The sequence below is a fragment of the Leptodactylus fuscus genome, chromosome 7 (genome assembly GCF_031893055.1).
Source record: "Leptodactylus fuscus isolate aLepFus1 chromosome 7, aLepFus1.hap2, whole genome shotgun sequence".
NCBI classification, from domain to species: domain Eukaryota; kingdom Metazoa; phylum Chordata; class Amphibia; order Anura; family Leptodactylidae; genus Leptodactylus; species Leptodactylus fuscus.
This window is the reverse complement of record NC_134271.1, coordinates 13,502,629-13,519,000: the sequence shown is the minus strand read 5'-3', so window position 1 is coordinate 13,519,000 and position 16,372 is coordinate 13,502,629.

The window sequence follows — 16,372 nt, the reverse complement described above, 5'->3', positions numbered from 1 at the left end:
TCACCAGACCCCAGTATATCACCCCAGCCCTGCAGATAGATAGGTTAGTGTCACCAGACCCCAGTATATCACCCCAGCCCTGCAGATAGATAGGTTACTGTCACCAGAACCAGCATATCACCCCAGCCCTGCAGATAGATAGGTTATACTGTCACCAGAACCAGCATATCACCCCAGCCCTGCAGATAGATAGGTTAGTGTCACCAGAACCAGCATATCACCCCAGCCCTGCAGATAGATAGGTTACTGTCACCAGAACCAGCATATCACCCCAGCCCTGCAGATAGATAGGTTAGTGTCACCAGAACCAGCATATCAACCCAGCCCTGCAGATAGATAGGTTAGTGTCACCAGAACCAGCATATCACCCCAGCCCTGCAGATAGATAGGTTACTGTCACCAGACCCAGCATATCACCCCAGCCCTGCAGATAGATAGGTTACTGTCACCAGAACCAGCATATCACCGCAGCCCTGCAGATGATAGATAGATAGATAGATAGATAGATAGATAGATAGATAGATAGATAGATAGATAGATAGATAGGACACAGACCCCACCTCTCACAAATGGTGATGTCATAATTGGTGATGTCACAGCTTTTGTACTCCCCTCTCTACACAATGACCTCTGTTCAGGTCACAGAACATGTCTAGAAAACTCTCCCTTAGATGTCAATAGAGTCTGCTCCAGACCATTGTATGTATGGCTCAGGAGACAAGAAGTCCCGAACTATTTTAGGCTTAGGGATGTTTAAAAATATAGATAATAACATGGTAAACTTTAAAAAATGTCTTAAAAAATATGCTTAATATAAAATCATAATTTAAAGAGTAAGTCATTTCCTTTAATGGTTATGTGTCAAGTTAAGGTTTGTTACATCTGTACATGAGGATATCAGAGCTACACCCGTTACAAACAAGGACCAGAGAGCTCCACTGGGAGGAACAGGGCGAAGAATCTGGGAAGTATTGCTATTGTTTTGCAACTTTGTCAGATTTTGTACCGTTCATTTGTATAACTCGTAGGGTCGGCGTTATGTTAATAAATTGCCAATCTGGTTCCGAGAAACGTGCAGGGAATGAACAACCGTAAGTTAAACTGGAAGCCTCTAAAAACGTCCATCAAACGGTAGACCCAGGAGGGGCCGCTCTGCGCCGGTACAGAGGTGTACATGTGTGCCGATCAGTTTACACGTGTTAGCATTGCTTCTGTGCACTAATTGACACCCCAGAGAGTCCTGACTAATAACTCTCCGACAACAGCAAAGACAAAGGAAAACTGCAAAATAACCCGGCGAAAACATCCTCAGCAGAAGGGAAAGGTATGAACATACCTGCTGGATACCGCCATAATACATAGCAATGCACACATTAAAGGGGGTCTCTACTTGTCACCCAATATATATTGATAACAGCGCCACCTGCTGAAGGGACCCCCATCCAACAGCTGCACTCCGCAGAGAACCTGGTGCCGACACTAATGCTTGACTACGTCTGCAGTTGCTGATGCAGTTTTTTGAGATAAAGCCTCAGCAGGGAACAGTAAAAGTCCTCCTTTAATATTTTCCAGGTCTTTTGATTTTGACTCCCGGAGTCTTGGTCTAAACTCAGAAAATTGTAACAAAAGTTGTGCGAGATGTCATGGCGGTTTTTGAGACTTAAGTCATGAATGGATTTCATTGGATTTTGTTCACTTCTGTGATTGGAAATCAGAACGCAGAAAGCCAAGGGGAAAAATACACATCTGTAGATACACGGATAAGGGGATAGATAGATAGATAGATAGATAGATAGATAGATAGATAGATAGATAGATAGATAGATAGATAGATAGATAGATAGATAGGAGATAGAGATGTACGGTGAATTCAGCGCACTATTGGCTTTCACGTTCTGTGCCGGTACCGTAGATCTTCATCGTCAGAAGGGGGTTATGACAGTCAGTCAGGAACGCCCTTCCTTACGGTAGCGTCTATAGCGCTGTACTGTGAGAGGGGTCGCTGCTTACCAGCCAGTGATGACGCTGAGCGCACAGTACAGCACTATAGGCGCTGCTGTGAGGAAGGGCGTTCCGGACTGACTGTGAGAAACGCCTTTCTGACAGTGAAGAGCTACGGACTGATAGCTCCTCACCGGGGGCACAGAATGGGAAAGCTGAAACTGCGCTGAAATCACCGCACTGTCAGCTGTCTAGCGGTGTATTAAACCGCACCTGCCCCAGGAGGTGAGAGCTCCTCTTTACCATCTCAATATACTGCACACCACACTATAAGGATAAGGCCTAACACAGCGTCCCACAGCAAAAAAGCGCTGCGGGAAAACCCCCGGCACCGACACATCAGTTTTTCCTGCAGCGCTTTTTGCAGAAACTCCACAGAGGTTTCCATTTCCGCGCTCGTTTTGTACACGACACAGGACTGGGAGCAGAAAGCTTCATCCACTGTATAGTTGCCTGGCAGATTCACTGCAGCTTAGCTCCCACTGACTTCACTAAGTGGCGAGATGCAGAGAAGGTGCCGGCTGATATACAGTGGACAGAGCTTTCTGCTTCTGGCCCCGTATTGTGTACAGGACTGGTACCAGAAGTGGCTCCATACAGCTGATCGGTCTGAGGGCTGGGTGTCGGCCCCCTACAGATCAGGCATTTATAGCCTATCCTGACGATAAACCATAGAAAATTATGCCTGGACAACCCCTTTAATTTCCCCCCAAATGCCCCACACTTTAAAGAGGTTGTCCAGCATAATTTTTTTTTTTTTGTTTATAATTAGTCCTGGGAGGTGAAAAACAAAGTACACATAAAAAAAACCCCGCATTCATCTGTTCCCAGTGCTCCGATCCTGCAATTCTGCTGGTAGTTACATGCCGGACTGGACCGCACTGGGAGACACTGGGACAGGCAGACTTCCCCCTGCACACTCCGATCGGCAGTGTGCTTACAAAAATAGAAAGTGTTTTTAAGGGCTTGTTCACATCTGCGCCTGGGGTCTCCGCCCTGCAGGCATTTTTCAAACCCATTCAAATGAAGTGTGCGTCCGTAAGTTCCTGTGAGCGTTTTGTGCTCACCGCGGCGAAACGTTTTTTTTTTTTTAACCAGACACAGAGTCGGACATGCAGGACTTTGTGTCTGGTTTAAAAAAAAAAACGGTTTTGCCGCAGAGAGCATAAAACACTCACCGGCGCTCATGGCCAGACTCGAACCGATAGGTTTCCGTCTTCTACATGCAGAAGATGGAAACCTCAGAATGGAGACCAGACGCTGGTGTGAACCTAGTGTTAACTGTGTTTTGCTCAGAAGGGCCTAATCCTTAGTGGCCCCTGCACACAGTATTATGTCCCATAGTGGCCTCTGTACACAGTATTATGCCCCATAGTGGCCCCTGCACACAGTATTATGTCCCATAGTGGCCTCTGTACACAGTATTATGCCCCATAGTGGCCCCTGCACACAGTATTATGTCCCATAGTGGCCCCTGCACACAGTATTATGCCCCATAGTGGCCCCTGCACACAGTATTATATCCCTCAGTGGCCTCTGTACACAGTATTATGCCCCATAGTGGCCCCTGCACACAGTAGTATGCCCCATAGTGGCCCCTGCACACAGTATTATGCCCCATAGTGGCCCCTGCACACAGTATTATATCCCTCAGTGGCCTCTGTACACAGTATTATGCCCCATAGTGGCCCCTGCACACAGTAGTATGCCCCATAGTGGCCCCTGCACACAGTATTATGCCCCATAGTGGCCCCTGTACACAGTATCATATCCCTCAGTGGCCTCTGTACACAGTATTATGTCCCATAGTGGCCCCTGCACACAGTATTATCCCCCATAGTGGCCCCTGCACACAGTATTATGTCCCCATAGTGGCCCCTGCACACAGTATTATGCCCCATAGTGGCCCCTGCACACAGTATTATGCCCCATAGTGGCCCCTGCACACAGTATTATGCCCCATAGTGGCCCTTGCACACAGTATTATGCCCCATAGTGGCCCCTGCACACAGTATTATGTCCCATACTGGCCCCTGCACACAGTATTATACCCCACAGTGGCCCCTGCACACAGTATTATACCCCACAGTGGCCCCTGCACACAGTATTATACCCCACAGTGGCCCCTGCACACAGTATTATGTCCCATAGTGGCCCCTGCACACAGTATTATGTCCCATAGTGGCCCCTGTACACAGTATTATGCCCCATAGTGGCCCCTGTACACAGTATTATGTCCCTCAGTGGCCTCTGTACACAGTATTATGCCCCATAGTGGCCCCTGCACACAGTAGTATGCCCCATAGTGGCCCCTGCACACAGTATTATATCCCTCAGTGGCCTCTGTACACAGTATTATGCCCCATAGTGGCCCCTGCACACAGTAGTATGCCCCATAGTGGCCCCTGCACACAGTATTATGCTCCATAGTGGCCCCTGTACACAGTATCATATCCCTCAGTGGCCTCTGTACACAGTATTATGTCCCATAGTGGCCCCTGCACACAGTATTATGTCCCATAGTGGCCCCTGCACACAGTATTATGTCCCCATAGTGGCCCCTGCACACAGTATTATGTCCCCATAGTGGCCCCTGCACACAGTATTATGCCCCATAGTGGCCCCTGCACACAGTATTATGCCCCATAGTGGCCCCTGCACACAGTATTATGCCCCATAGTGGCCCCTGCACACAGTATTATGCCCCATAGTGGCCCTTGCACACAGTATTATGCCCCATAGTGGCCCCTGCACACAGTATTATGCCCCATAGTGGCCCCTACACACAGTATTATGTCCCATACTGGCCCCTGCACACAGTATTATGCCCCATAGTGGCCCCTGCACACAGTATTATGTCCCATAGTGGCCCCTGCACACAGTATTATGCCCCATAGTGGCCCCTGCACACAGTATTATGCCCCATAGTGGCCCCTGCACACAGTATTATGCCCCATAGTGGCCCCTGCACACAGTATTATGCCCCATAGTGGCCCCTGCACACAGTATTATGTCCCATAGTGGCCCCTGCACACAGTATTATGCCCCATACTGGCCCCTGCACACAGTATTATGCCCCATAGTGGCCCCTGCACACAGTATTATGCCCCATAGTGGCCCCTGCACACAGTATTATGCCCCATAGTGGCCCCTGCACACAGTATTATGCCCCATAGTGGCCCCTGCACACAGTATTATGCCCCATAGTGGCCCTTGCACACAGTATTATGCCCCATAGTGGCCCCTGCACACAGTATTATGCCCCATAGTGGCCCCTACACACAGTATTATGTCCCATACTGGCCCCTGCACACAGTATTATGTCCCATACTGGCCCCTGCACACAGTATTATACCCCACAGTGGCCCCTGCACACAGTATTATACCCCACAGTGGCCCCTGCACACAGTATTATACCCCACAGTGGCCCCTGCACACAGTATTATACCCCACAGTGGCCTCAGTACACAGTAGTATTCCCCATAGTGGCCCCTGCACACAGTATTATGCCCCATAGTGGCCCCTGCACACAGTATTATCCCCCACAGTGGCCCCTGCACACAGTATTATACCCCACAGTGGCCCCTGCACACAGTAGTATTCCCCATAGTGGCCCCTGCACACAGTATTATACCCCAGAGTGGCCCCTAATATAAGAGAGAGAGAGAGAGAGAGAGAGAGAGAGAGAGAGAGAGAGAGAGAGAGAGAGAGAGAGAGAATACAGAGTAATAGGTAATATGTTGGTCTTCAATAATCCCATATAGTCCCCCTAGTGGTGGCTTCAGGACATTATATATTACTATACAGCTGTTTGGATACAGTTTCGGGTTCCTAGAACTATCCATCCAACAGCTGCACTCCGCAGAGAACCTGGTGCCAACACTAATACTTGACTACGTCTGCAGTTGTTGATGCAGTTTTTTGAGACAAAGCCTCAGTAGGGAAAAGTAAAAGTCCTTCTTTAATATTTTCCAGGTCTTTTGATTTTGACTCCCGGAGTCTTGGTCTAAACTCAGAAAATTGTAACAAAAGTTGTGCGAGATGTCATGGCGGTTTTTGAGACTTAAGTCATGAATGGATTTTATTGGATTTTGTTCACCTATGTGATAGGAAATCAGAATGCAGAAAGCGGGGCCCTCAGTGAGGTTTGCTGTACCTCATACCTCGGCCATACAGGCTGTTCTTACTCTATGAGGTTTCTTCCACATTTGATGTCTTGGTAATAGGTTTAAGCTCTTCGTCAGACTGATGTATAAGAGAGAAGACTTTCCATCCAAGAGCTGGAGAGTGACAAACACAATGGAGGAAGAATCAAAAGGGGTCACCTATGGGACAAAGCCCCCCCATGTAACGTATAATCACCCTACAAGGGGCACCAAGGAGTCCCAGGACCCAGAGAGGACAATAATACAGACTGGAGTCTGGGATAGCTATAGAAGGGGAGACATTATTCTGTATATTATACATAGTATCTACTATGCTACAGCTGCTGCAGAACCTCATAATACACCTCAGCTGCTGCAGAACCTCATAATACATGTCTTAGATTATGCAAAACCTCATAATATATATCTCAGCTGCTGCAGAACCTCATAATACATGTCTTAGATGATGCAGAACATCATAACACACACCTCAACTAATGCAGAACCTCATAATACACATCTTAGCTGCTGCAGAACCTCATAATACCTATCTCAGCTGATGCCTTCAACTGCAATGTTTCCTTAAGAATATGTCTAGAAGAATTGGGCAGAACTGGGCGGATCCCATATATATATATATAATCTCACCCCTTTATTAGATTTATTGCACATTATTTTCCAAACCTGTGAGTGTCTCACTTCAGACATGGTGCGGCACTAGTATCTGGGCACCGTATGACGGTATTACTTACCCTATAGCACTGATATAGATACTATGTGTCTACTATTTCGATACTTTCAACACTAATATTCCATATTTATGCAAAAGAGCAAATTTTTACACGGAAGACTTCATCTGAAAAGAATGCCCCTCGGCTCCCCCTATAGCATGAACATCTCCATCTACCGCCTGAACGACGCTGATCTCCCAATGGCGACATAGAGGGACAGCTACTTCCACTGCATACATAATGTTCAGATGGCATTCAGAGCAAAAACTAAATGAACCCCCTAATGACACGTTCCTACTGGGCAATTACACAGTAATCTTAAAGGAGCCCCCAGCAGACTCTTGCCATGGATCGGTTTGGCTGGCACGTCTCCTTCCGCTTTCTTCTCTCTAAACAGTATAATGAGAGGTGAGGGAAATAAATCAATATGACTTTGCTGCAGAATGAAGCTGTTCCAAATAACCTCTCAATTTCAGCGTTCTCACCAGCCGTCCTCCAGGCACACATTATGAATATCCATGTGTAAGCATGAATAGGTTAATCAGCGCATTGCCATGCTGATGACTTGCTACAATCCCGTGACAATTCGGCTCCGAGAGCCCTGTCTTGTAAGGATCCTGCTATGGGAAAAACTGCTACGAGGCAGACAGGAAAATCAGCGTAACCCCCCAAAATTTCTGCAGAGGGAGAAAGCTACTTAAGCAAATCTGAAAGAACTCTCCTTTGAAAAATATTACCTGCAAGACAAGATGTAGATTTCATATGTCACGGGGATTTCGGTGCGTTCAGACGCTGGCGGTAGATTCTCTGCAAGGAGCGCGTATGGATTTCTTTATTGTCAATACAAAGACAAATATGTCTTATTAATGTTTATGTTCTAAGGCCCAACTTTCACCAGGTCCACCGACTCCTTGAAGAGAGGACACTCCGCTGATACCGGCGCAGTTGGAATTTTTTCTCTAGCCCTTACCATTCCTGAGAAATCGACACTGGTAGTTTCAGCATCAATATGTTAATTAGGCTCTCTACTGTCAAGAGGGCGGTCACAGACCGGGACCTGCCCACCTGACAGTATAGACGAAAACACTGATTGATCAGGAATGGTGAGGGCTAGAGAAAAAATTCCAACTGCACCAGAATCAGTGGAGTAGCTCCTATTGAAGGATGCAAAGAAGAGGTGGTGGATTTAGTGAAAGGTCCTCTTCTTTTAAATGGGTCCCTACACAAAAACGACCTCATCTCTCCTTGGACAATGGCCACACATGAATTAAGGGCAAGTGCATTTCTGCAATTCTCTTTGTATTGGGCATTTGGGGATGTGGCTGGCTCCATTTTGGTTTGTGCCCAAGGCTGATTTTAATTGGAATATAATATGGGGGAACTATATGCCCCTTCTATTCATTCAGAGGCTCGGGTCCAGAGAGAGGAGGCGTATGGTGTATGCTAGACATAATATGGCTGCAACACGCTTGCCCTTAATTCAGGAGAGGAAAAGCCTGAGGACGGATGGGCTTATACATGATCAAGATGTTACCAAGAACCTCATTTTCATGGTAGGAATTAGCAGTAATGATGTTTTTGCAACTTTTTGTGCTCTATTACTATGAATGATCATTGCTCTCATGCTACATGTTCCTAACTATAGTGTTAGCGTCCCTTTACCCATTTTCTAATATTGATTTCTTGTCTCTAGGATAGGTCCCAAGATTCGATACCTGGGACCTTTGCAGATCATGGATGGCAAAGCTCCCAGGACACAGTGCTCACTTACAGTGTGACAGTGGATGTAGGTACTTCAGTGCTATGAGCAAGGCTGCAGTACCTAAAGCCACCACTACACATTGCATGGGTGCAGCTGATCTGCAGGGATCCCATGTGTCGCACCCTAATATTGATGACCTATACTAAGGAAAGCGGATAACCCCTTTACAGTAGAGACTCCACGTAGACCTTGTTGCACTAGTCGTCTGTGTTCAGTATGCCAAGTCAAAGCTGGCAACACCCTATGAAATATACATCGAATGGGCAAAAAAATCCGCTCATTCTTCGCCTCCCACTTCCACCGTATGAGAAGACATCCCGCTTTAACCCAGTCTAGTCCGCCAGATTTAACCTTTAAAGAGCAGGGAGATGTTATTATTTTAGCCTACAAGATCCCATCAGACAGATAAAGTGAACAGAAGCAATCAGACACGTTCCCCGCCTGGCAGAATGGCATCGCTCACAATCTCCCTGTGTCAGAGACTTGATGAGTTTTGCAGTGTAGCATTTTCCTTTGACACAGCGTGATTTTTCCGTCTTGGCGTGGTGATATTACTCTGCTATGTGTGAAGCTCATTCTCCTGCCATGCTTTCTCTGACAATTCGGTGACAGGACCTCATAGCACGTATCTATTCAAATTAGCAGCAGAGCGGGCGCCGAGTCTGAGAAAAATAAAGCCATTGCAAAAACAGACTGAGACCATACGAAAACAAGGCTGGCTCCGTGTTACGTGATGTGCTATAGCGGCTCCTCGCAGGGATAGATGCGGCGTATATCGGTAGTATCAGGCAGTGCAGACTGATTATAGTTCTCCGGATCGGCATGTTTGATAGAGGCCTCCTAATATTACCGGGGCCATCATCTTCATCAGCATCTAGGGAAATTCTTACCATCATCAACCTACTAGGGGCATCCTATGGAAATAAACCCCGGCCATGCCATAAAAGTTGACGGGCACGGCCAGGGGCATACTTATTTGTCTCTCTTGACAATTCCCCTTGACTAGTAATTTGCAAACCTTGTCAACATTTGCACAATTTGACTACAAAATTAGTTTTGGAGCAAACATGTTTGGTCTGATCCTGATGTGTCGGGATAATTTGTTTGCTGCACCCTGGGATTTCTTCATGCTGCAGAATATAATATCCGAAGGTACGTAAAAACGTGTTAAAAAATGACTTCCTGTTCCTGGTCTCTGCTGCAACATCTTCTAGCATTCCAGTCCTCTTCCATGGTCGACCACCATTTTATTTGGCCCCAGGTCACTACGGTGGTCATGTGGGGGACTATGACATCACTTTACAGTGTACCGCATCAAATTGTCATGATGTCATCCAACTAGGGTTGAGCCGATCTTGAGATTTCAGGATCGATTTTAAAAATCATTTTCCAGCCGATCCCGACCGTGAAATTTGCTCGATCACCAATCGTGATCCGATCTTTCCTGATCCCGATCGCTCAACCCTAGTCAATGCTTCTCTATGGAAAAAGTCACTTTCAGGGTTGAGCCGATCTTGAGTTTTCAAAGTCCGATTTCCGATCCTTTTCCAGCAGATCCCGATCGTGAAATTTGCTCGATCGCCGATCGGGATCCGATCTTTTCCGATCCTGATCGCTCAACCCTACACCCAACACATGGCTACCGAGACTTCAGCAGTGACCTGGGGGCTGAATAAGACGGCCCGGTAAGAGGACTAGAACTCTGAAGGATATCGCAATGGAACCCAGGAAAGGTGAGTATTTTTTTTTTTCACACCTTTGCTGACCCTAAAACTTACAGCCACTTGATAATGCCCGGACAAACAAGAACTACAGTGCAGTCTATGAATTGTGGAAGAAATAGGGACAGAGTAAGGGTTTGAGCAGAAGTCTCGTGTTGCTTACCCCTCCAGCTTCATGGGCCCCGATAACAATGCTCTGGCCTGGTTTTTGTTGCATATACAATGTCTATACATCACTATAGCACATAGCATCAAAGAACAGCCATGTGCACAACACAAAGGGTTTACCGTATATTGTTCTAGAGATATTTTGTTTCCAAGGAATTACAGATGTTGCATGCTCTGTCTATTGTATTGTAGTATGTTTGCATTTGTCATGTATCCCCGTTGGCTGTCACAAAGAGCACATCACGCACCGCTACATGAGTATGAAGTGCTGGGAATGTAACGGCAGATGACAGCCTGGTAGATTTGTTCTTCTCAGATATTCATCTCAGGTATTATTAGTAGAAGATGAAAATCCCCATCCCTACTTAGGCAGATGTAGACGTATATTGCATGTAGTGCATCCAGTAATGTTATGTCTAACCTGCAGATTTGGGGTCCTTTTCCTGTATTCTTCATGAATATACATTGAGGCAGACTTATAGTACTGTGTAATAATGGGTGAATTTCACAACCGTCTTCTACCCTCAATTTTTGTTTGGTCAAAAACAAAGTGTCATTATAATACCCTGGGGTCTCTTCAGACCCAAACAGCGCTGCACCTCCCATGAGACGACCTGAAGCAACCGCTTCAGGCGGCGCTATGCCGGGCCCCTGGGGGGGAGGGCGGCATTTTTGCTGACCTAAGCCAGTCCAGGACAAGCTGTCCTGGACTGGCTTAGCGTCACCGACACGGGAAAGCCCTCGCAGCGGCGCTCGCAGCGCTGCTCCACCAGCCTCCTCTGATGTTCAGGCAGAGAACAGGTCCTCTCCCTGCCTGCTCTATGCCTGCTAACGCCGCCCTGTCTGCTCCGCCCCACCCCCTTCACGGATGACAGAAAGCCACCCCCCGCCCCTGGGAGGAGGGGGTGGAGCAGAAGGGGCTGGGTGGAGAGGAGGAGGCGGGGTGGCTTTCTGTCATCCGCCTCAGGCGGCATAAAAGCTAGGTTCACCCCTGGACCCAAAGCATAATAAACGGAAGCCAGGGATGGTGTGGGAAAAAACAAAAACACTGATACTCCCATTTCTGGGGCTCTGTCACAGCGCCTGGCCCTCTTCTGAACCTCTGGTTAATGGCACTGGGCCACCTTAGAGGCCCCTGATTGGGTCACATGGGACTACAAAATTGTTGTGAGTCTCAACGATGGACTGCTGATACTGGCGTCACTCAGAAGACTGGAAGAGGCCAGAAGATGGTGCAAGAAAGTACCAAACACCAATAGAGCCCCAAAGAGAGGACAAAGGGTGAGTATCAGTGTTTAGGTTTTTCCGCACCCCACTTCACCACCCTTCGCTCGCCTCAAACCCCAGAGTATAATAGTAACTTATGGGAATCAAACTTCAAAATTCTCAGGTTGGGCAAAGATTTTTTGAACCCAACTGGGTTTTTGAACCCATCCGGTTACTGAACTTAAGAACTTGTTAACAGTTATTAGAGGGGAAGATACTAAGCCTTCGGTGCCATTATTCTGGAACAATTTTGACATATGGAAATGTCTTATTTCTGTTAGACAGCTTTATGAAGTATTTGCCTCATTTGCGCCAAACCCGGCACTTTCCCATTTTAGTCAGGCTTGTGGGTGTGAATTAGACATCAGGAGTGTGCTAGACACATTTATGAGCAAATCAGACAAGAAGGGGAAACTTCAAAGACATCAAACCAAGCAGAGTGGAACTGAAAAAAAAGGAAGACACATTACGGTGGATATAAAAACTGAGCAAACTATTAATCTTTTGTTTCCGTATGAGTTTGCATTTCTCTCTGCAGGTTTCTAGTATCCTGTGGACTCTGTTAGATTCAATGTACTACATCGGACCTTCTTCTTTTGCTATTTTGAGCAAAATAGTGAAAGGGGATTTTGTGTTTGTTTCAATTTCGCGTGTTTTTTTCTAACTTTCTATTTGTTTAGTAATGGGTTTTTCTGATTAACAGCTTTGTGTTACCAAGGCAGGAGCTTAGTGTTGGATAACCAGAAGCCAGCACTAACCTCCTTCACTATTAGGGAGCATTCACACGGCGTAACGTCTCGCGAGATTTGGCACGTGTACACCGCCTGACCCTTTGCGTGCCGTACACGCTCCCATTCATTTCAATGGGAGCGGGGAGCGTATGCGCCGCGCTAGTTTGCGGCCGTGAATAAATGCACGGCCGCAAACTAGCGCGGCGCATACGCTCCCCGCTCCCATTGAAATGAATGGGAGCGTGTACGGCACGCAAAGGGTCACGCGGCGTACACGTGCCAAATCTCGCGGGACGTTACGCCGTGTGAATGCTCCCTTACACAGTAATTAATGCATCAGGGGTACCGGGAAGAGCCAGGTACCATCAGAATGAGACCTAAATTGACAGTCAGCTTCTAATGCAGCCACACACTGCTATTTTTATATGGAAAAGACCATTAATCATGAACTTTCCCATCCTAATAATAATAGCTGATGGCACTTCAGTGCAGTGCCACTTCATGTATGCTCTGTGGGCTAGAGATAACTGAGTACCTTGCAATCTTAAACCACAGCGTACCAAACAGGTGAGAAAAGGCGAATATCTAAATTTTTTTTTCATATCTTCACTGCATCTCTGACTAATATAAATTGGGGTCTAAGGAATGGCCTTTCCAGGCAAGTCCGAAATAAAACTTGCAGGGAAATCTCATTAATATTCATGAAATGAATCTTGCAAGGTTTGCCCACTATTAGTAATGCATACAGTATAGGAGGTTTCTTTGTTCCAAAGCCATTACATTTCAACATAGGTAAGAAACATAAAGTATAAGAAAAAAAAACAGAAAGAAGAAAAGTTCAAGATGAGGAAGAAGCTACTTTCGAGCTCAATGACCGGACCTGTAATAATTTCAATATCGATTTTCCAGAAGACCATCTCCTGTATAGGTCTCTAGGTGGCAATTGTTACGCAACCTGGGAGGTGGTAGATTAGCTCCTCTCTATTTAGCAGAAGAAGGTACATACATCTCCTGATGGTCCATCGCCACTTTTATAATGAACTCCACCGACTTCTAAAAAGCTTTAAGCGAGTCATTGAGGACAGTCGTTGCCATCCTAAATTTAGAGCAATCACCACTGGACTGAGACAAAGCTACTTGAATAAGAAATACGAAAAAAATTGCACAAAAAATAATAACCCAAAGCTTGGCATCACCTGAGGACCAGGAGAGCTGTGAATTCCCTCCGATATCTTCAGATTTCACTTTTATTTATCCTTTATTGTTTGACTTTATTGTTTTTGAATGACTGATTCTTAAATCCATTAGAAAAGGGAAAACTTGCTTACAATATAATCTGATCTGAACAGTACTGAACCCCGCAGAGCTTCTTGATGGAGATGACAAGCTAATGGTGTCAGCAGTGCAATGAGCCAACAACAACCAGCAGCCGATGTCACCCACCAGAGAGCAGAATTACTCTCGGATGACTCCAGAAGAGTAATAGAACAGATGTGACTTGTATCTTTTCTCAATCGCACACAGCGTAGTTGCTCTCACCTGGTGACTGTGGCCTGGTATTTTGGCTATTTAATGGTATCGTAGAGATTTAATGCTTCCTATAAATGGAAATCTCTTCATACGCAGTTACGCGTCCAAGTGTTGACACAGATACTGTATCCCTTTATATGCAAAAAAATAAAATTGGAGGACAAAATAGCCAAGCGAGAGGAAGAAGGAGAAATCTACGGAATGTTTTTAGAAACTTTTAGAAAATTTGCATTGATTTAAAACCATATACTTCAAACAATTTGTGACCATGTGTCCTCCGCTAGCATTGAATTGAGTGATTATTGAAGGCCACCAAATTTTTGGCCTGAGACTAGAGATGAGCGAGTAGTTAAATACTCGATATTCGATATTCGTTTTGAGTAGCCCCTCAATATTTGACTGCTCGAATCGAATATCGAATCCTATTATAGTCTATGGGGGAAAAATGCTCGTTTCAGGGGTAGGCAACATTCGATCAAATTGAACTTACCAAGTCCACGAGTGAGGGTCGGGCTGGATTCTCTGAAAAGTCTTCTCCGTGCAGCTTCCCCGCGGCGTCTTCTGGCTCTGAATTCACTCTGCCAGGCAACGGGCCTGGGCAGAGCTGACTGCACATGCCCGCACTACAAGAAAATGGCTGCTTACAATCAAAGCAGCCTGTCTTTCCTATACTTTCGGGTTGCATGGAAAACAAGAACCAAAAGTCCATGGTAGGAATGATACCTGGCTCGCTGGTAAAGATGTAACACAAGAAAAGGAGTATCCAATTATGGGACTTTTATTGAGGTAGATAAAACAGCACAATGCACAACGCATTTTGAGCCAAACCAGGCCCTTTCTCAAGTGCATATTTGCACTTTAGAAAGGGCTTGGTTTGGCCCAAAACACGTCGTACTGTTTTATCTACCTCAATAAAGGTCCCATAATTGGATATTCATCATTACCAGCGAGCGCGGGTCTCCTTCCTACCACGGACTTTTGGTTCTTGTTTTCCATGCATTCCTCCTCCAGTCACCCGTTATACCACCAGATCCGCTGCCACTTTCACTTGGATTTTATACAAAAGCCATCAAAGGAGTTGTGACTATTCACAACCCTATCAGGTGAGAGGCCAAATGGTCATTTCATTGATTTTTACATCTATACTACATATAATCTTAATACTGCACTCAGAGTGCTCGGTGTCCTGTCTCGTTTTTTGTTCTATACTCTCGAGTTGACCATGTGACCATTGGTGGTCCAATCTCTAGAGGTGACACTGGACGAACGATGTCACAAGAGAGCGCCAGATGATACCACGGAGGTGTAAAGTGCCAGACACCACAAGGAGGCCCAAAAGAGGTAACGGATAGAGATGAGCGAGTAGTATTCGATTGAGTAGGTATTCAATCGAATACTATGGTATTCGAAATACTCGTACTCGATCGAGGATCACTCGCTGTTCGAATGGGAAAGTTCAATGCAGAACCAGCATTGATTGGCCGAATGCTATACAGTCGGCCAATCAACGCTGGTTCTTCTCCTACCTTTAGAAGTCTTCTCCGTGCAGCTTCCCCGCAGCGTCTTCCGGCTTTTCATTCACTCTGCCAGGCATCGGGCCTGGGAAGAGCCGACTGCGCATGTCCACTTGTAGTGCGGGCATGCGCAGTAGGCTCTGCCCAGGCTCGATGCCTGGCAGAGTGAATTCAGAGCCGGAAGATGGTGCGGGGACGCTGCAAGGAGAAGACTTCTTGGAGGATCCAGCCTGACCCTCACTCGTGGACTTGGTAAGTATAATTTGATCAAACGTTGCCTACCCCTGAAACGAGCATTTTCCCCTTCACTAAAAACTGAATCATTTTGACTAATTTCTTCAAATCATGCTCCTGACAAAGTGTTTTGCCCATCTCTAACAGACTCCACAGCCGTAAAATGGTAGAACCTGTTACGAAGACAATGTAACTGCTTCATTTTGCACGCATGAAGAATGTGTGACGTACACTGGTTCTCTTTTGGATACGGAAAGATAATAAATTTAAGTTTTGACTTGGATTCTAACTTTGACAATTCGACATTAATATCGTCAAACTTTCAGTAATGGTGGAAATGAGGGAGGAAAGGTTGTGGCGTAATATCTGGTAATGTCAAACCCATAGAGCTGAGGTTTTTCGGCTTCCGGATAGGGATTGGGATGACTTTAGCACATTCTCTTCTACATGACAAATTACCAGCATCATTACATCGGCTTTATCCAGAAAACACTATTCAAATCACTAAAATTGTGCTGCAATTTAACACCAAATCATGTGCTTTATGTGTCATTTGTAAAATAGATCAA